We start from the raw sequence: 21,818 nt of genomic DNA on the forward strand, positions 1-21,818 counted from the left end.
TGGATATCACTATCACCTTTAGAAATGACCCCCTTCCTTTTATTTCATACACTACTGTAAGACGTGGTTGTACCATATAAATGATAAGAAAAAACTGGTACTTTTCTCTTTTCTACAGCATTTAATCCACTTTTGTGGAATTCCCATATTAATTGATGTATTCTCTCCAGTGAAAGAAGCTGAATGCTTGCTGTAGACATTAATGAATACATACATGTAGCTTTGTTTTATTTACAACTTTGTGTGTTCAGCAAGCTGTTGGCAAAGGGGCCAAGCTTTATTACCCACAAGGCCATGGCCTGGCACACTTGCCAACCTAATCTCTCATTGTGCTTCTGGTATAGCCTCTGCCTGGATCCGATTCTCCAATCATTGTTCCCCCCTCACGCTCCCTACGTGGCTGCCTGTATACAGCGCTCTCAGTGAATATCTTATGAGAGGGGAAGGCAGCCCCCAGGGAGTTGTTTAGCAGCGATTCACTGGGTCAGTGTATTAGAACAGACTCCAGTCTATCAGCCAGATGGTGACTTCAGAAAAAAAAATTGACACACCATTTCAAACTGATTTCACGCGAAACCTCCAGAGAGGAGCCAGTGGGACTCTGACAATCAGATCTGTTGTGAATAAATATTACAAAATTGCCAATTACAGAGGGGATGTTTAAAACGTTTGCCTGATTTAGAGTCTTCAGCTATCTGCTTTTTTTGTGTGTTTTTCAGCTTCTTGATGAGTAATTCCACTTCACTTTCACTTTTACTCTAGCTTTCATTATTCTGCCTTGTCAGGTTGTCTTGCTTGGGGTTGAGTCATGCATTAGACTGTCTTCTGGAGCACTTTTGGTTTATTTATTTATTCTGTTTTATTAAGGAAGAGGGAAGGCCAAAAACGAAATTCTTGGCACGGGGGTAAATATTACTGAATTTATTTAATTAATTTCAAAATCTCAGACAAGTTACTGAGAACACAGATCATGCACACCAGCTATATACAAGTGTACTTCAACCTTTTGCTCAACTAATTTAATGGGTTGATTTACTAAAAAAAAATGTTTACTTTGCAAAAACAATCTTAAGTATTAGTGGCGGCCCGTCCATTAGGGGCGCAGGGGCGATGCCCCCCTAATCCATGCGCCCGGCCCCTAATCTACATGCAGGGCGCCGGAGGCATGGATTTCAAGGGTTTTTGTTTTTTTAAGCACATAATTAGACAATTAGGCTCTAATTGGTTTCAAAAAAGGGTGGGCTCGTTGCGCAGAGTACTGCACCCCGAGTCCACCCACTTGTGTGACATTAGTAGACATAATTAATATTCGCTAATGTCTTCCCGCTTCTCCTCCCGGACAATCAGGAAGCGGTCCTGCGACCCGATTGGCCGGGACTCTTAGGACTCCCGGCCAATTGGGTCACATGACCCAATTCCTGTTCGGCCGGGAGGAGAAGCAACAGCCCCGGCTCTTCTCTCGGCAAGCTGGAGCGAGGCGCAGCATCGGCCTCCTAAGGTAAGGCCACTGATCGCCACCGTCTGTCTCCCATGGGGAAGGGGACACTGATCGCCGCCGCCTGTCTCCCGCTGGGGGGGAGGAAGCACTGATCGCCGCCGTCCATCTCTCGGGGGGGGCCACTGATCGCCACCGTCCGTCTACCGCGGGGGGGGTTTGTTTGCCACCCCCCGAAAATATTGAGCACCAGCCGCCACTGTTAGGTATTGATACTAGGTCAATGATATTACAAGCATCTCTGCCCTTTTGTGTAAGTCATTTTGGGGCAGGGAATCTCCTGACCACAGCTCATAGGCCCAGCAGTTACAGTTAACTTCTGCATTTGGATGAACTTGGGTTCAGACCTAACCCAAGCTCATCATTACTCTGAACCAGTTTACTGATAGTGACTGTAGCCTCTAACAGGAGCATGTGATAGGGTTGTCAACACAGAAGTACAATTGGAAGGCAGTTGTCGTTGTCACCCAATAAACAGGAAGTGTTCGAACAAGTTCTTACATCATAGTACTCAAGTTAAAAATACAAATCGATAATGGGTTACTGGGCTGGTGGAGGCCGGTACAAGTTTAGCGGTACCGGCTCAGAAGTGCCGTACAACTAAAGTGTGAGAAGAATATGAAGTATATTGTTAAACTGTTATCCGTAGTGCATGGAGTGTAATGAGAAACTGATATCAGTAATGAACAATGGAAAGTGTTACAGAAGTTGGACCATGGATTACAAGGAGTTAGTTATGTATACTTGTGGAGAAGCATCACTTTTAAGTTGGAGTGCTGCCTTAAATGCCAACCTTGCATTGTACAGCAGCCTCTGCCACCCTTTTGAGGGTACTAGCAAGTGGGTTCCCACTTGGGCACCATAAAACCCACCCACAGGCTGACAAAATGTATACTATTTTGATGTGCACCTTTGATGCTTTCTTCTTTCTTTGACATACATTTTATATAATAATGATAGGAATGGGACATTGTCACAGTCTCTCTCTTTTTGTGGTATTATTTAAAAATGTTCCTTAGTACTTTTGATCTGATCTGATTAGGTTCTTTCCCACCAGTGTAGCGGCAGACAGGCAAATGGTATGTGGGGAGGTGCAGTGTAGTACGGTGGCAGTAAACAGTCCAGTTGCAGTAACAGACCTGTATTGAAGTTAAAGTTCAGTAAAGCACAACTACCCAGTTGGAGAAAACCCGACCGGGCGCACTCACAGAATGATGCAGCGAAGAGTGTAACAGTAGGTCTCATGTGCACCAACTGCGTCTGTCTTAAGGGGAGGAGGAATTCCGCCCGGGCACTCCATACCCAAGTGGGGGGGGCTTTCAGTAAGGATAGTGTGTCTCTGCTCTTTTCCTACTCTTCTGGAACCTCTCCCTGACACTAATTACTGTCCCTGACAAATGGGTGACCTGTTCCTACACTACCCACATACGAAATGCACACCGAGCCTGGAAGCCAGGGTCTTAAATAATCTCTGCCTCACCCAAGATGGCCACCAAAGTCATATTTCCAGTGACCAAGGAAACCATAGAGAAACCATGTTCCTCTTGACTTTCTGATAAAAGTGATCCCAGCATCGGATTCGCCACGGGGTCACTTTTAGAAGCAGCAGGAGAGGTGCCCTCATCCTGCCACTTCCCGGTGGTTCCCAGGCTAACGTTACTGATCGGTATCTCTGAAAACCACCCAGCCCCAGAATTTTCTCACATAGAGATAAGCAATGGCAAGATGGCCACCTCTCATCTCTATGCCCTTGGAGGACCGGAGCAACGTCAACATCACTTCTGGGACCGCTACAAGTCCTGATACCAACCGTGCTCCCACTCTGCAAACGGAAGAACCGGAAGTGACGCGGACGCCCCGTGAACCCGGAAATTACCCTGAATACAAGCCGATGCAGGCGCAGACAGAGGAGGAGGGATATATACCCCTCAGACTCCTCCTACAAATACAGGCTAGCCTCCGGCCAGCCTTCTTCCTTATATATGTATATATATATATATTTTTTTTATTTGTATTCATTTATTTGCCAAAAAATTATGCCAAAAAATTACAACTTCAAAAAACTCGCCATGCCTCTTACTAAATACCTCGGACTGTCTACTTTCCAAAAAAGGGGTCATTTGGGGGGTATTTGTACTGTCCCTGTGTTTTCAGGCCTTAAAGCGGAGTTCCACACAAAAATGGAACTTCCGCTTTTAGGAAGCCTCCCCCCCTCCGGTGTCACATTTGGCACTTTTCAGGGGGGAGAGGGGTGCAGATACCTAAGACAGGTATTTGCACCACTTCTGGGCATAGACTCCCGCGGGAGTCTACGCCTCTTCCCGTCCCCCCGTGCTGTCTGCTGGGACACACACGGGTCCCAGAGACAGCAGGGACCATTCGGATTGCGCAGCACAACTCGTGCATGCGTAGTAGGGAACCAGGAAGTGAAGCCGCAAGGCTTTATTTCCTGATTCCCTTACCAAAGATGGCGGCGGCAGCATCCAAGGACCGAGGGACGGTTCGGCCTCGGGTGCCGACATCACGGGCTTCCTGGACAGGTAAGTGTCCTTATTTTAAAAGTCAGAAGCTGCAGTATTTGTAGCTGCTGACTTTAAAAAAAAAATTTTGTGGGACTTCCGCTTTAAGAAATGAGAAGAAAGAGAAGAAATGAGCTGTCAGTACATCAGGATTAATAAATCTTTTAATACATTTTCTGAAATATACCATATTTTGTGGACTCTACAACTTTCACACAGACTAATATACACTGATCTGGGTTATTTTCACCAAAGAAATGTAGCAGAATACATTTATGAAGAACAAGTATTTATTTGCAAAATTTTATAACAGAAACAAAGAAAAACTTGGTTTTTTTCATAATTTTCTGTCTTTTTTTCCGTTTATTTAGCAAAAAGTAAAAAACTCAGTGGTGATTAACCACTTGCCGACCGCTGCACGCCGATATACGTTGGCACAATGGCAGCGGAGGGCAAATGGGCGTACCTGTACATCCCTTTAAGAGCCGGGGAGAGCAGGCGCGCACAGCAATCGTGTCACAGAGCCTCAGAAGGGGGAAGTGCCTATGTAAACAAGGCATTTCCCCGTTCTGGCTTGTGTCATGACAGAGATCACTTCTCCCTGTCATCGGGAGCAGTGATCACTGTCATGTGACTTGAAGCCCATCTCTCCCCCAGTTAGAATAACTCCCTAGGACATACTTAACCCCTTCATTGCCCCCTAGTGTTTAACCTCCCTGGCGGTATGATTATTTCAGATTTTTGCGTCTCAAAGCAATACAATTATTTTGCATGGAAATTTGGTGTTTTATATTGTAGGTCTGTAATTCTTAACAATAACACACTTAAATCTGTCTACCAAGAGTCTAGTAGATATCCCAGGTATGATGAAGTTTGAAACACAAAATCATAAACTATAAAATAATAAATAAATATAAATAATTTAAAAAAATAATAATATAATAATAATAAAATACATTTCCCCACGATTCACTGTCGCTCAGTTCTGCAAGTGTTCTAATTTACTATCGCGGTTAGCTGGTCTAAAGCCACTTTTGATGTAAAGGGACACTTTTTGGTTGCTATGGACAATCTCAAGTTTCCAGGCAGAAAGAACAGTTTATATCATATAAAACTGCATGCAGGGCATTGGATAAAGCACTGGGGACAAAAGGGATGTGAAATGATTTAATACAGTACTGTATGTGTTATGATTTTTACAGTTTTTTTAATTTTCCGCCAGGCTCTGCCCCCCGTGCGTTGCGATGCTCGCAGGGAACGGAGCCCGGCACAGAGAGGCTTTGGGCGGAGAACAGAGCCCGCAGACACAGCGAGGGACATCACAGGATCCTGGGGACAAGGTAAGTATATACCGCACCAGGATCCTGCAATGCAATCCCGAGTGTGGCTCGGGGTTACCGCTAATGGTGTTGAAATTTAACCCCGAGCCACACTCGGGAATACCATCAGGGAGGTTAACCCCTTCCCTGCCAGTGTCATTTACACAGTAATCAGTGCATTTTTATAGCACTGCTCGCTGTATAAATGACAATGGTCCCAAAATAGTGTCAAAAGTGTCCGATGTGTCCGCCATAATGTTGGAGTCTCGATAAAAATCGCAAATCGCCGCCATTACTAATAAAAAAAAAAAATTAAAATAAAAATGCCATAAAACTATCCCCTATTTTGTAGACGCTATAACTTTTGTGCAAACTAATCAATATATGCTTACTGCAATTTTTTTTACCAAAAATATGTAGAAGAATACATATCGGCCTAAACTTAGGAAAAAAAAAAAATTTTTTATGTATTTTGGGGGGATATTTATTATAGCAAAAATTAAAAAATAAAGCGTTTTTTTTTTTTTTTCAAAATTTTTTGTTTATAGCGCAAAAAATAAAAACCACAGAGGTGATCAAATACCACCAAAAGAAAGCTCTATTTGTGTAAAAAAAAAGACGTCAATTTTGTTTTGGTGCAACGTCGCACGACTGCGCAATTGTCAGTTAAAGCGACGCAGTGCCGAATGACAAAAAAGTGCTCTGGTCAGGAAGGGGGTAAAATCTTCCAGGGGTGAAGCGGTTAAATATCACCAAAAGAAAGCTCTAGTTGTGTGAACAAAATAATAAAAATGTAGTTTGCGTACAGTGTAGTATGACCTCGCAATTGTCTTTCAAAGTGTGACAGCACTGAAAGCTGAAAATTGTCCTGGGCAGGAAGGGGGTAAAAGTGCCCAGTATTGAAGTGGTTAAACAATAGCTGCAGGTTTTGAAATATTGAGAACCACTTCAAAAAGGGCTATAACAGGTTCAGCCTCATATTTTATTATTAACCAACGTTTTCACATTTCAAATAAATGTATATTTTATTAGATGTCCTAAATTGCCTGTACAGAAGACTTTTCTAGAGGCATGGAATCACTGTGTCCAGCCCAACCATAATGTAAGCATGATCTGTGATTGTCATTTTGGCCGGAGGTATAAACTACCAGTGTGAAGCTCCAGAGAACACAATGCTGCTTATCTGGTTACATGGAAAGACACAAAACTGTCATTTATAACAGGAAAAAAAAAAAACAACAAGCACATTAGTTCCTGAGAACCTGTTTCTGCTGACCTTCTCACCTTCTGACATGGCTTGCCCAAATATTTCCTTTTTTTCCCAACCAAGCTATTCATGGGAAGATAACCTTTGACCCTCAAGTGATACTAATCTACCCAACCATTGTTAAACTAGAAAAAAAGATGCTGCTTTATACAATAAGCAAATAAGGAAAATCATGCAAAATTAATGAAAAAATAGAATGCAGGCTCAATTCACAAATACAAGGATAAGGATCTTTATTTACGGCTTGGTGACAACTTCTGAAATCTTAAGGCCCATACACACGATCTGACTTTTTGACAACAAACATGCAAATTACCCGTTTTAAAGCGGGGTTCCACCCAAATTTTGAACAATATCTGTATGTATTCTCTTCCTTGCCTAGATGCTGACATGCCGTTTAAAAAAATTTAAATCGCCGTAATTACCTTTTATTTTTCTATTCTTCTTTGCACTTCCTGGTTCTCCTCCCGTGGGAGTAGGCGTGTTTCTAGCCTCTCCCAGACTCCTGGGAGCTAGTCTCAGGCTTCCCAGGATGCCACTGAGCATGTGCGGGAACGAGCGGTGAATGCTGGGAGCACAGCATTCACCACATCCAGGAAATAAATGCTTGTGGGCTTCAAATGCCTACAATGAAGATGGAAACTGCCTGCAGTGAATAATATAAATCTGAGACAGGTGGACATATTACACACAATATGTGAGTATGTAATGCTGAGAAGAAAAGTTTGTGAATGAACTCAAAAAAAAAAAAAACGATAGATAGGTGGACCCCCGCTTTAAGGCACCTTCTGACCGTGTGTACGCTCCATCGGACAAACTTTTTCGGTTTTCATTGGACAAATGTTGGCTGTGCAAACAGACAAACTTTCCAGCAACAAAAGTCCTATGGTGCAAAATCCTATCGTGTGTACATAAGTCCATAGGACTTTAGTCCAAAGTACAAACATGCATGCTCAGAACCAGCAGGCACTGACATAGAGATACCAGGCCTCACGCAGGATCTCGTCTTCTACAGGACATATGAGACCAGGGACCCACAGATCCTATTGGCTTTTTGAGGAACTACATTTGTAGCTTTAAAGACATCCCGTCCCGGTGATACTATATAGGCCTCTACCGTCCATGGGTGGAGTCTGATTGCTGCCAAGCACACTTACTGCTATACATATTTTGGAAATGCATTATATTTTATGCATCCAGCTATCCTGGTCCGGCGTCCGCTTTTGTGATTACTAAAATAGCTGCCTCCTATTTGGAATATGGAATCATTCAAATTGAATTAACATTTATTTGAGTATACTTCACTCTACTCCTGATGAAGGTGCTTTTTAAAGACTGGAAACGCGTCGGGTATCAGGGTATACTACCCATTGGAGAGTACTGATGTTCCTTTGTATATTATGATCTTTTTGTGTTTTGTTCTTGTGTGTTATGTATGTATTGTACAGACACTATACGTCTTTTCATTCATTTGTATTGAAATATGCGGTATTATTAAAGTTATTCATTTTTATATCAGAGTTGGTGGTCTTTCAAAGTCCTATTCAGGGGGTATTTTTTTTTGTTCTAGGGCATCAGGGATGTGACTACCATACTCTATATCTGACATGGTACAGGTCTCCTTCTCTTCTACACAAGTCCATAGGACTTTAGTCCAAAGTACAAACACGCATGCTCAGAACCAATGCAAAAGATCAGACAACAATACAGAAGTTGACCAAAGGGTGGCAGTAAAGAGCTGAAAAACCACGTGATTTGGTGAAAGTTGGCTGAAAAAGTCCTGCCGTGTGTATGCATACCAAGTTCACAGCCAACGCCCTTTGTACAGAAATCCACAGAAAAGTTTGTTTGAAGTCAGATCGTGTGTATGAGGCTTTATTGAAAATAACGTAATTTTCTATCATAAGGATCTTTATCTTTAGTATGTTAGCTTTGCGAATTGATCCTTACAGTATTCAGTACTATTAGGCCCCTTTCACAGGGGTGGATAGAATTGTACTTTTAGCTGCGGACAGATGAAGTTATCTACCTCAGCTAAATGCACACAATGTTTTCCTATGGCCCCATTCACACACTGCGTTTAGCAACGGTTTTGTTTCATGCGGTTTTGTGTAGATAGAAAAAATAAAGTTGACTGCGTCCAGGAATGATTTAGTGCAGCTATCTGCACATAACTGCAGGTAATCGCAGTGTACTATTTCTCCTGCAGATAGCAGCGGCAACAAGGAAAGAAAAACAGCAGGAAGCACATCAGAAATGGCAAGAATGTTCCAAACGCAGTTAAACGTAGCCGCATGTAAACGCAGCTAATCGCAATGTACAACAGCAAGTGAACGCTGTGCCAGGATTCTCTGAATTTCAAAATAACAAAACATGCTTTTAACAGCGGCAGAACAACAGCCCGTGTGAAAGGGGCGTTAGACAGGTGCAAAAAAATGCAGTTAATTAGGAATGCTTTCAGAAATATAATTTCATACATACAGTAGCGTCACAAGGGTTGGTGTCACCTGGTGCAATAAAACACGGTGTCAACCCCCCCTCCTCCTGCCTAGGCTGCCCAGCACCCTGCAGGCAGCGCACGATCACGGGGCGCACCCAAAACCAGCCCCTGTAAATGATAATATAGGGTGGTATAGTGACAGGTTAGGGTAGTATAGAATAGTATAGTGGCAGGTTGGGGTGGTATAGGGCAGGTTCGGGTGGCACAGGGCAGGTTAGGGTATTATAGAAATTTAGAAGAAGCGACCTGTCGCAATATGATGTATCAATCAAAATTAACATAAATCACATGGTATAAGTACAGACTCGAAAAAACATTGGTTTTGTTATGTTAATTTTGATTGGAAATGTATTTCTGTTATGAACTGCATCAATGTATGTCCATTGAATTGTTTGCACAAAAGATTCTTTGATTATCAATACATACATTAATCTTTATGATTATATCTGTATATATATATATATATATATATATATATATATATATAATATATATTATATACTGTATATATCTATATATTTATGATTTTATCAGTTTATGCTTAATAATCGTGGACTACCCCTAGGGGTTAATGACATCAAATTAAATCCAAATCAATCTTATTAATTCACATGTAATTTCCTTATCCTCAATGACATGCTTTATTTAAAGTCCCACTTTTCTTCTCCTAATTGTTCATAGGGTATCATAGAGTAGTATAGTGGCAGGTTGGGGTAGTATGGGGTAGGTTGGATTGATATATTGGCAGGGCAGTTTGGGGTGGTACAGGGCAGGTTGGGGGTGGTACAGGGCAGGTTGAGGGTGGTACAGGGCAGGTTGAGGGTGGTACAGGGCAGTTTGGGGTGGTACAGGGCAGTTTGGGGTGGTACAGGGCAGATTGGGGGTGGTACAGGGCAGGTTGAGGGTGGTACAGGGCAGGTTGAGGGTGGTACAGAGCAGGTTGGGGTGACACAGGGCAGGTTAGGGTATTATAGAGTGGTATAGTGGCAGGTTGAGGTGGTATGGGGTAGGTTGGATTGGTATATTGGCAGTTTGGGGTGGCACAGGGCAGTTTGGGGGTGGTACAGGGCAGGTTGGGGGTGGTACAAGGCAGGTTGAGGGTGGTACAGGGCAGTTTGGGGTGGTACAGGGCAGGTTGGAGGTGGTACAGGGCAGGTTGGGGGTGGTACAGGGCAGGTTGAGGGTGGTACAGGGCAGGTTGGGGGTGGTACAGGGCAGGTTGGGGGTGGTACAGGGCAAGTTGGGGTGGTACAGGGCAGGTTGTGGGTGGTACAGGGCAGGTTTGGGGTAGTCCAGGGCAGGTTGGGGTGGTCCAGGGCAGGTTGGGGGTGGTCTCGGGCAGGTTGGGGGTGGTACAGGGCAGGATGGGGTGGTACAAGGCGGGTTGAGGGTGGTACAGGGCAGGTTGGGGGTGGTACAGAGGAGGTGGGGATTGGGGTGACACAGGACAGGTTAGGGTATTATAGAGTGGTATAGTGGCAGGTTGGGGTGGTATGGGGTAGGTTGGATTGGTATATTGGCAGTTTGGGGTGGCACAGGGCAGGTTGGGGTGGTACAGGGCAGGTTGCGGGTGGTACAGGGCAGGTTTGGGGTGGTACAGGGCAGTTGGGGGTGGTACAGGGCAAGTTGGGGTGGTACAGGGCAGGTTGCGGGTGGTACAGGGCAGGTTTGGGGTGGTCCAGGGCAGGTTGGGGTGGTCCAGGGCAGGTTGGGGGTGGTCTCGGGCAGGTTGGGGGTGGTACAGGGCAGGTTGGGGTTGTTACAGGGCAGTTTGGGGTGGCACAGGGCAGGTTGGGGGTGGTACAGGGCAGTTTGGGGTGGTACAGGGCAGGTTGGGGTTGGTACAGGGCAGGTTGCGGGTGGTACAGGGCAGGTTTGGGGTGGTCCAGGGCAGGTTGGGGTGGTCCAGGGCAGGTTGGGGGTGGTTTTGGGCAGGTTGGGTTGGTACAGGGCAGTTTGAGGTGGTACAGGGCAGTTTGGGGTGGTACAGGGCAGGTTGGGGTTGGTACAGGGCAGGTTGAGGTGGCACAGGGCAGGTTGGGGATGGCACAGGGCAGGTTGGGGGTGGTACAAGGCAGGTAGGGTTGTGTGACAGTGTGCTGTGCAGTAGCTTATACCATACCTCATGCTTGCAGATGAAGACCCGGGTGAGTGGGCAGGGCTTTGTCCTCGGCTCTATCTCCTTCAGTTGTGGGATCAGCGTGAAGGGGTCTGTGGGAGGAGTGGAGGAGGCAGCCAGTGAGATATTACTGGATATTGGAGGAGATCCCTGAGTGACAGTTGGGGAGTGTTATAGCAGCCTCCCCCACACGGCTGAATCCCCTGCTCGTGCCACTCCGCTGCAAGCTATAGCATTTAGCGGCGCACCCCCATAGCAACGCCACTGCATACATATAAGGTCATACATACCTGCTCTGTGGTTTTGCACAGAGCAGCCCCGATCCTCTATTTCTTGCGTCCATAAGACACATAAGGGTTTATTTACTAAAGTTGGAGAGTGCACAGTCAGGCTCACTACTGCATAGAAACTAATCAGTTTTTAACCTAAGCTTGTTCAATTAAGCTTTGGCAATACAATCTGGAAGCTGATTGGTTTCTATGCAGACGTGAGCCAGATTTTGCACTCTCCAGCTTTAGTAAAATAAACCCCATAGAGATGTGGCTCCGCCTGCTTCTCGGCTCACTGACAGCAGAGGGACCCATTGGCCAATGAAGAGAGAGAGATCCGGGACAGCCTAGGCTCTCATGCACATCGTTGGATCGAGGGGAGGCTCAGGTGATTATTGGGGGGGGGGCAGCACACAGAAAGTTTATAACCTTCATGCATATAATGCATGGAGGTAAAAAACCTTCAGCCTTTACATCCACTTTAATAGCTTATTTTTTATCAGTTAACAAAATGGAAAGTAAATGAACAGAAGAGAAATCCAAATCAATGTTTCGAGTGACCACCCTTTGCCCATACCCATCAAGTCCTTAGTTCTTCTAGGTACACTTGCACACAGGCAGTGCCGGGACAAGGTCATCCAGCGCCCAGGGCAAAAATGCCAAGCTGCACCCCTCCCCCACGTCCCTTAGGGCTAGGGTCAGGCCGCCCCCAACCCTGCAATAAACCATTGCGCCCAGGGCAACCTCTCCTTCTGCCCACCCCTTGTCCTGGCTTTGCACACAGTTTTCGAAGGAACGCAGCAGGTAGGTTGTTCCAAACATCTTGGAAAACTAAGTGCAGATCTTCTGTGTCTCTTCATGTAATCCTAGACAGACTCGATGATGTTGAGATCAGGGCTCTGTGGGGGCCACACCATGACTTCCAGGGCTCCTTGTACTTCTGTACTTTAAAGACAATTCTTAATGACATTGGCTGTATGTTTGGGGTCTTTGTCCTGTTGTAGAATACACACACCTCCCTGATGGTATGGCATGATAAGTATCTGCCCGTATTTCTCAGCCTTGAGGACACCATTAATCCTGACCAAATCTCCAATTCCATTGGCAGAAATTCGACCCCAAGCTTACAAGCAACCACCACCATGCTTCACTGTTGCCTGCAGACACTCATTATTGTACGGCTCTCCATCCCTTTGTGTCAAATTTTCAGTCCAGAGCACCTGCTGCCATTTTTCTGCATCCCAATTCCTATGTTTTCATGCATAATTGAGTCCCTTAGCCTTGTTTCCATGTCCTATGCATGAAAACAAAAGAAATATGGTGCTGAAAAATGGCAGCAGGTGCTCTGGACTGATGAGTAAAAATTTTAATTCCACACACCAGCAGGGTCCCTCCAGCACTGCAACAGGTCTCCCACACCTACCTCTGAAAGCCGCAACTGCCAGTGATCGCTGTATTGTACATGATGACACAGGAGCTCTACCCATAGACCAGAGCTTTGGGGAGAAAAAGAAAAGTGCCAGTGCCAGCTGGAGTGGGGGATAGGGTAAGTAACCTGTACACTACCCCCTAGACATGGTGCGCATTAATACCTTGTTCACACCGGCTTATTAGAGTGTACATCATTGCAAGGGGTGCGTTTGCCCACACAGCACTAAATGTTCAATGCATCCACGTGCATGCAGTGCTTTTCAACTTAATTGGGACGCAGTGGTTGCACAGACACAGCCACTACTCGCAATTTGACAGCCATGTGAGTGCATGGTCCTAAATGCAGATGTGCATTGGGGGGCCGTGCCCATATGGCTATCAAATTTAGAGCAGTGGCTGTATCAATACAGGCAATGGGGGTTATTTACAAAAGGCAAATCCATTTTGCACTGCAAGCGCACTTGGAAGTAAAGTCGCTGTAGATCCGAGGGGGACATCCAAGGAAGATAAAAAACAGCATTTTAGCTTGCACATGATTGGATGATAAAATCAGCAGAGCTTCACCTCATTTCAGATCTACCCCTTAGATTTAGAGCGACTGCACTTCCAAGTGCACTTGCAGTGCAAAGTGGATTTGCCTTTAGTAAATAAACCCCATTGTGTCCCAATCAACATGAATAGGACTTGCTGCACAGGGATGCATGGAACACTTGTGCACGGCCCTTGCATGGGTGTATGTTGTAGTATGCACCTGTGGATGAGACCTTAACCCTTGCGGGGTTGTGGGGGGAGGGGTGGTCCCTGGTTTATTCATATGTAAATGACATAATTTTATATTGCAGTCTCCTAGCTATGAGAAGAAAGAGTGGAAGACCCTGGAACCCTGCGTAGTTAGGAAAACACAATATATGGGTATTGTCAGCAATTGGTTTTTCTACAAAAGTACACCGCGCAGTGATCACCTAAGGCACATTGATAGCTGGTTGTATAGAGTGATGAATAGGGCCTGGTAAAAGCTAGTCTTCCTTAGGTGCTCACCTTCGCATGCCCTGCCATAATCCTGTACATATCCACTTTAGTACCGCACAAATTCTGACAGCTTGATAGACAGTCTGCAGAAAGCTTCACTGGACTGGTCATCATTTCATCTGCAGCTGGCTTTGCACATCGTTCTATCAGTGAATAACAGATTACATAACTCATAATCTTTTTTTCCTTAAGAGGTGTCTGAGATTCATCTCTGCAAGTGCTGGAATTTGTGGAGATACAAATATAAGCTGCCTATACATTTCAGTTTATGTAAGGATAATTTAATAATACAGCAGAAGCAACTTTATCAAAGGCTGCCTTTCTGCAGGATTCCTCTAAGCCAGTACCAGGCAGCTTGTTCAAAGGGTGGATTTTAGAACAACACGGATTTGCATGCTTGTATCTCATGAACATACACGTCTGTGTACTGAGCAGACACGCTCTGTGCCATAGGACGTCGTATTGTCTGTGCAGCGTGTGGTGTCACACAAAGATCCCCATAGGCAAGAGGGCCAATAGTCCAACCAGGTTTAACCAATATCAAGAACATCAACACACTCCAAAGTAGAACACGCGAAAATTATACTAACCAGTGTGCTCTTGGACAAAACTTTCACTATATAGAGATTTGGATGTACAGTAAAACCTTGGATTGCGAGCATAATTTGTTTCAGAAACATGCTTGTAATCCAAAGCACTTGTATCTCAAAGCGAATTTCCCCATAAGAAATAATGGAGACTCAGATGATTCGTTCCACAACCATTTATTCATAAGTCCTTCAGTTTATTGTCCATATTAAAAGATTATAGCAATGTGATAGGTTGTGTAGCCAAAAAATGTCCATCCACAAATGGAAGCCTTCACAAGGGGATGAGAAGCAAAATCCAGCAGGAGCTACAGAGTATAAAAGAGAAGAGGGGCGCCTCTAAGTGTAGCAATATGGTTACATTTAATGAAGGTACAACATTTAGCAAATCACATGGTTGATGATTAAAACAGGCACATCTAAGTATGCAGGCATCCGGGGTAAAGCTGTCCACATAGACCGTCCTCCGCACCGCCAACTCTCACAGCTGTTAGTCTGCAATTGTGACCAGGAAGACTACCCTGCAGTAGAGCAATTTGAAAGCGAAGCTTGAACCGCTCGTGGAGCGCAGCGTGGAAGGGATGACGTTCATGGTGGTGCGGAGGACAATCTATGTGGACAGCTTTACCCCGGATGCCTGCATACTTAGATGTGCCTGTTTTAATCATCAACCATGTGAGTTGGTAAATGTTGTACCTTCATTAAATGTAACCATATTGCTACACTTAGAGGCGCCTCTGTTCTGTTTTATACTCATTTGTGACATGACACTACTTGTATATCAAAACATCGATTGTATACCAAGTCAAAGGGGGTTATTTACGAAAGGCAAATCCACTTTGCACTGAAAGTGCGCTTGGAAGTGCAGTCGCTCTAAATCTAAGGAGTAGCTCTAAAATGAGGGGAAGCTTTGCTGATTTTATCATCCAATCACGTGCAAGCTAAAATGCTGTTTTTTTTTTATTTTCCTTGCATGTCCCCCTCGGATCTACAGTGACTTTACTTCCAAGTGCACTTGCAGTGCAAAATGGATTTTCCTTTAGTAAATAACCCCCAAAATGTATTTCAAAATGTTGCTTGTCTTGGAAAATGCTCTCAAACCAAGTTAGTATCCGAATTTCCAAATTACAATAGTAACGAATTTGAACAATGAAATAATGAAATTTCGTCTGAAATAATGAATTATCAGAATTCGAAAACAGATTCAAAATGTAAACACGTTGCTGACTATTGCTGATTTCCTTCAAAGACTGTGGGGTTTATTTACTAAGGGCAAATAGACTTGCCAACTGCAAGTGCAGTTGTTCCAGAGCTTAGTAAATGAGGTAAAGCTTCACTTTGCAAAGAATACCCAACAAGTGCAAGGAAAATTAAAAAAAAATGCATTTTTGCTTGCACATGTTTGGATGAGAGAAGTCAGCAGAGCTTCAGCTCATTTACTAATCCTTAGAGCAACTGCTCTTACCGAATGCAACTGCACTTAGCAAAGTGCACAGGCTATTTGCCTTTAGTAAATCAACCTCTGTGTATTAGTGTTAAAATATAGCTGTCTTCCCAAATTCAAATTTGGAAAATAATATAATAGAATAAAACAGAATAGAATAGAAAATAAAATAATCAAATAGAACAGAAAATAAAGGAATATAATAGAAAAGAATAGATTAGAAAAAAATAGAATAGAAAAATTAGAATCCAGTTGGATATTGAATAAACTAAATGAAATTAAACAAAACAAAATTAGTAACTTAACAAATCGATGCGAAATGAAAAACATTGGGGGTTATTTACGAAAGGTAAATCCACTTTGCACTGCAAGTGCACTTGGAAGTACAGTCGCTCTAAATCTAAGGGGTAGATCTGAAATAAGTGTAAGCTCTGCTGATTTTATCATCCAATCATGTACAGGCTAAAATGCTGTTTTTTATTTTCCTTGCATGTCCCCCTCAGATCTACAGCGACTGCACTTACAAGTGCACTTTCAGTGCAAAGTTAATTTGCCTTTAGCAAATAACCCCCATTTTTTTTTTTTTTTTGTTCTGCACATGTCTAGCTCTCATTATACCTGAATGCACTTTCTTATTCTTGGCACTACTTGACAAGAGTGAGGTTAAATGCTCTTTTAAAATATACCAATGGGCAAAACTTAAAAATAATTTTTATGATGCAGTCTGTACCTATAGCACATTATTATTATTATTATTATTATTATTATTCAGGATTTATATAGCGCCAACAGTTTACGCAGCGCTTTACAATATAAAAGGGAGACAATACAGTTATAATACAATACAATAGGATTAAGAGGGCCCTGCTCAGAAGAGCTTACAATCTAATAGGGTGGGTACATGACAGCTTTTATTTTTTTTAAGCGGAACTTCACCCTAAAGGGGAAGTTCTGCATTAAGTCCTCCTACCCCTCCTCTACTATATTTAACGCATTCAAATATTTTTGGGGGAGCAGGTACATAGTTTTACAGTGCCTTGGAAAAGTATTCATACCCCTTGACATTTTCCACATTTTGTCATGTTACAACCAAAAACTTAAATGTATTTTTTTGGGATTTTATGTGCTAGACCAACACAAAGTGGCACATAATTGTGAAGTAGAAGGAAAATGATATGATGTCATTTAGGGGGTTATTTACTAAAGGAAAATCCACTTTGCACTGCAAGGGCACTTGGAAGTAAAGTCACTGTAGATCCCAAGGGGACATGCAAGGAAAATAAAACACAGCATTTTAGCTTCCACATGATTGGATGATAAAATCGGCAGAGCTTCCACTCATTTCAGATCTACCCCTTAGATTTAGAGCAACTGCACTTGCAGTGCAAAGTGGATTTGCCTTTCGTAAATAACCCCCTTAATCTCAGTAAAAGTACAGCTGTTCTGTGAAGCCCTCAGAGGTTTGTTAGAGAACCTTAGTGAACAAACAGCATCATGAAGGCCAAGGAATACACCAGACATGTCAGTTATAAAGTTGTGGAGAAGTGTAAAGCGGGGTTAGGTTATAAAAAAAAAATAAAAATAAGACATGGCCATCCACCTAAACTGACAGGCCAGGCAAGGATAGTATTAATCAGAGAAGCAGCCAAGAGGCCCGGGTGCTGAGGCAAAGGGGGAGGTCAGCCCCGGGTGCCACACACTGGGGGGTGTCAGGCCGACATCTCCCGCTGTGTCAGCCACCATAACACAAGTCCCACCCCCCCTCTGCCTCAGCACATGCCCAGGATCTGTGTGAGGATCTGCTCTCCTCTCCTCTTTATGGGCTGCATTCCTGGGCACTGGTGAGGCTGCACTGCTGGGCACAGGTGAGGCTGCATTCCTGGGCACTGGTGAGGCTGCATTCCTGGGCACTGGTGAGGCTGCATTCCTGGGCACTGGTGAGGCTGCATTCCTGGGCACTGGTGAGGCTGCATTGCTGGGCACTGGTGAGGCTGCATTACTGGGCACTGGTGAGGCTGCTTTGCTGGGCACAGGTGAGGCTGCATTGGCTGGGCACTGGTAAGGCTGCATAGATGGACACTGGTGAGGCTGCATAGATGGGCACAGCTGAGCCCTGCATTCTTTATGTAGTACACTCCTGAACTCTGCACTCTGTTTTTTCTCTGTCTTATTTTCATAACATTTGGTAGTCATATCTCAAAAAATTCTAAGAAGTATCCTTTTTTAAAATCTTTATTTATGGACGAAATGTGAGAAATAACGTATACATCACACAATTATTCCATAAACACATACAGTATATTACAAAAGTGTGTACACACCTCATATTTTTGTAAATATTTTATTATATCTTTTTATGTGACAACACTGAAGAAATTACACTTTGCTATGTAAAGTAGTGAGTGTACAGCTTGTATAACAGTGTCAATTTGCTGTCCTCTCAAAATAACTCAACACACAGCCATTAATGTCTAAACGCTGGCAACAAAAGTGAGTACACCCGTAAGTGAAAATTACCAATTGGGCCCAATTAGCCATTTTCCCTCCCCGATGTCATGTGACTCTTTAGTGTTACAAGGTGTCAGGTGTGAATGGGGAGCAGGTGTGTTAAATTTGGTGTTATCGCTCTCACTCTCTCATACTGGTCAAAGGAAGTTCAACATGGCACCTCATGGCAAAGAACTCTCTGAAGATCTGAAAAAAAGAATTGTTGCTCTACATAAAGATGGCCTTGGCTATAAGAAGATTGCCAAGACCTTGAAACTGAGCTGCAGCACGGTGGCCAAGACCATACAGCAGTTTAACAGGACAGGTTCCACTCAGAACAGGCCTCACCATGGTCGACCAAAGAAGTTGTGCACACATGCTCAGCGTCATCTTCAGAGGTTGTCTTTGGGAAATAGACGTATGAGTGCTGCCAGCATTGCTGCAGAGGTTGAAGGGGTGGGGTGTCAGTGCTCAGACCATACGCGGCACACTGCATCAAATTGGTCTGCATGGCTGTCGTCCCAGAAGGAAGGCTCTTCTAAAGATGATGCACAAGCCTACAAACAGTTTGCTGAAGACAAGCAGACTAAGGACATGGATTACTGGAACCATGTCCTGTGGTCTGATTAGACCGGGATGAACTTATTTGGTTCAGATGGTGTTAAGCGTGTGTGGCAGCAACCAGGTGAGGAGTACAAAGACAAGTGTGTCTTGCCAAATAAGTTTATCTTGGTCTCATCAGACCACAGGACATGGTTCCAGTAATCCATGTCCTTAGTCTGCTTGTCTTCAACAAACTGTTTGCAGGTTTTCTTGTGCATTATCTTTAGAAGAGGCTTCCTTCTGGGATGACAGCCATGCAGACCAATTTGATGCAGGGTGCAGAGTTTGTCTGAGCACTGACAGGCTGACCCCCCAACCTCTGCATCAATGCTGTGAGTACTCATACGTCTATTTCCCAAAGACAACCTCTGGATATGACGCTGAGCACGTGCACTCAACTTCTTTGGTCGACCATGGCAAGGCCTTTTCTAAGTGGAACCTGTCCTGTTAAACTGCTGTATGGTCTTGGCCACCGTACTGCAGCTCAGTTTCAGGGTTTTGGCAATCTTCTTATAGCCTAGGCTAGGGATATGCAATTAGCGGACCTCCAGCTGTTGCAGAACTACAAGTCCCATGAGGCATAGCTAGACTCTGACAGCCACAAGCATGACACCCAGAGGCTGAGGCATGATGGGACTTGCAATTCTGCAACAGCTGGAGGTCCGCTAATTGCATATCCCTGGCCTAGGCCATCTTTATGTAGAGCAACAATTATTTTTTTCAGATCCTCAGAGAGTTCTTTGCCATGAGGTGCCATGTTGAACTTCCAGTGACCAGTATGAGAGAGTGAGAGTGATAGCACCAAATTTAACACACCTGCTCCCCATTCACACCTGACACCTTGTAACACTAACAAGTCACATGCCACCGGGGAGGGAAAATGGCTAATTGGGTCCAATTTGGTCATTTTAGCTTAGGGGTGTACTCACTTTTGTTGCCAGCGATTTAGACATTAATGGCTGTGTTGACTTATTTTGAGGGGGCAGCAAATTTACACTGTTATACAAGCTGTACACGCATCTACTTTACATTGTAGCAAAATGTAATTTTTTTCAGTGTTGTCACATGAAAAAATGTGAGGGGTGTACTCACTTTTTTGATATACTGTATATATATATATATATATATATATATATATATATATATATATATATATATATATATATATTATTAAAACATTTATATAAAAAGATTATTTGTTAAATTATTTAGACTACGTTTGGATAGGTAGGCAGTGTCCATGCCAAGAAGTTTTAAAGGAAAAAATTAAATCAGCCTTTTCCAAGAAAAAGTATGCGATCCTAGGTAACGTCTACAGAAACGCTACATTATATTTTAGATATAATCTTTCACCATGAGTGTGTACCAAGAAACCACTGGCTGCATCACACGCTGTTACCACTGAAGCATTGACCCTACATTATTGAGAACATTTACACATCATTTACTTTGTAGCATTAAATCTGTCCTACAGTTTACAGACACCTCCTGATGTGTGATCATGTGTGTGTAGGGATGGATATCCTGCAAGAATAAACGTGCAGACTGGTTTTAAGAATGTGGGTTGAACAGAGCTTTTCAAAACTTTGAGGACTCTGAAAAGGAGTTAAAAACATTTAAGAAATAATAAAAAAAGACCTCTAAGATACCAATGGGCCAATTTGTATTAGAGACGAGTTGATATTGTTATCCGCTTTCCATTATGCTACGCTGGGCTACACAAACCATGGCCGCCATTGTATTTTATTTAAAAATGTGGGCTTTGGTGTAGAGCCAGTGAAGCCCCACAGAGTTCTTTGCTTAAGCGAGGAAAGCTGCATGAATGGAGGAGAACTGGTCATGTGACTTTTCCCGTTTAAAATCTCATTTGTTTTTATTGTGCATTGCTGTGCTTCCTAAATGTGAAGAGTTTTTTTTTTACTAAAGCAGCAGTATAACCACATTAAAGCTATGCCACTGCTTTTTGCATTGTCACGGCGTTTCTATGTACAGTTTGCTCACTGTTCCATTTTCAGTCAAATTGAAATAGAAAGGACCTTTTCTAAAGTTATCTAAAATGAAATGCATGAATTATGGATCTAGAAGCCAACTACTTTGTGCAGCCTTTTGTCTATAAAGTCTTAGGGCTAAAAGTTGTCCAGAGTGATGTCTAATTTCATGCAGCAACATCAGTGGGCTGACATCTACAAACAGAAAACAGATATATGATTATGATGAGGAAAAAAGCATATACAATGCCTTAAAGATTAAATAAATTGTTTAAATGTATGGGTGTTGTTCTCAAACTGGCAGTGTATGGACCTTCCTGTGGGATGAATGGAGATCCTCGGATTGCAAAAGTTTGGAGCCGAACAATGAACCCCATTGAAGTCTATGGGACCCGACTGGAAAAATCAAAAGTGCCCATCTTGAAGGCTTATATGCAAGTTAAAAAAATGGAAAAATCCGTGCTAAGTGATGAATACATTATATATAAGCAGCAGCTCAAAGTGAGATACACACAAAATAGAAAATTGTTAAAAAGGAGCCATGCTAAACAAGTAAAAATTTGATAAATATTGAATATTGAAGTGTAAAATCAGTCCATATGACACAGATGAATGTGCACAATCTTTCAAAATCTTGAAGCAGCTCTCAACACCGCTACAGACTCCTGAACCTCCACCACATAAAGTGTGTGCTTACCGGAAGGCAAGCTATCATAAGCTTGCGGCTATCAACCCAGCCAGGGCCTTTATCCAGGAGGTAT

This window comes from Aquarana catesbeiana, linkage group LG06 (assembly GCF_042186555.1).
Source record: "Aquarana catesbeiana isolate 2022-GZ linkage group LG06, ASM4218655v1, whole genome shotgun sequence".
Taxonomy (NCBI): domain Eukaryota; kingdom Metazoa; phylum Chordata; class Amphibia; order Anura; family Ranidae; genus Aquarana; species Aquarana catesbeiana.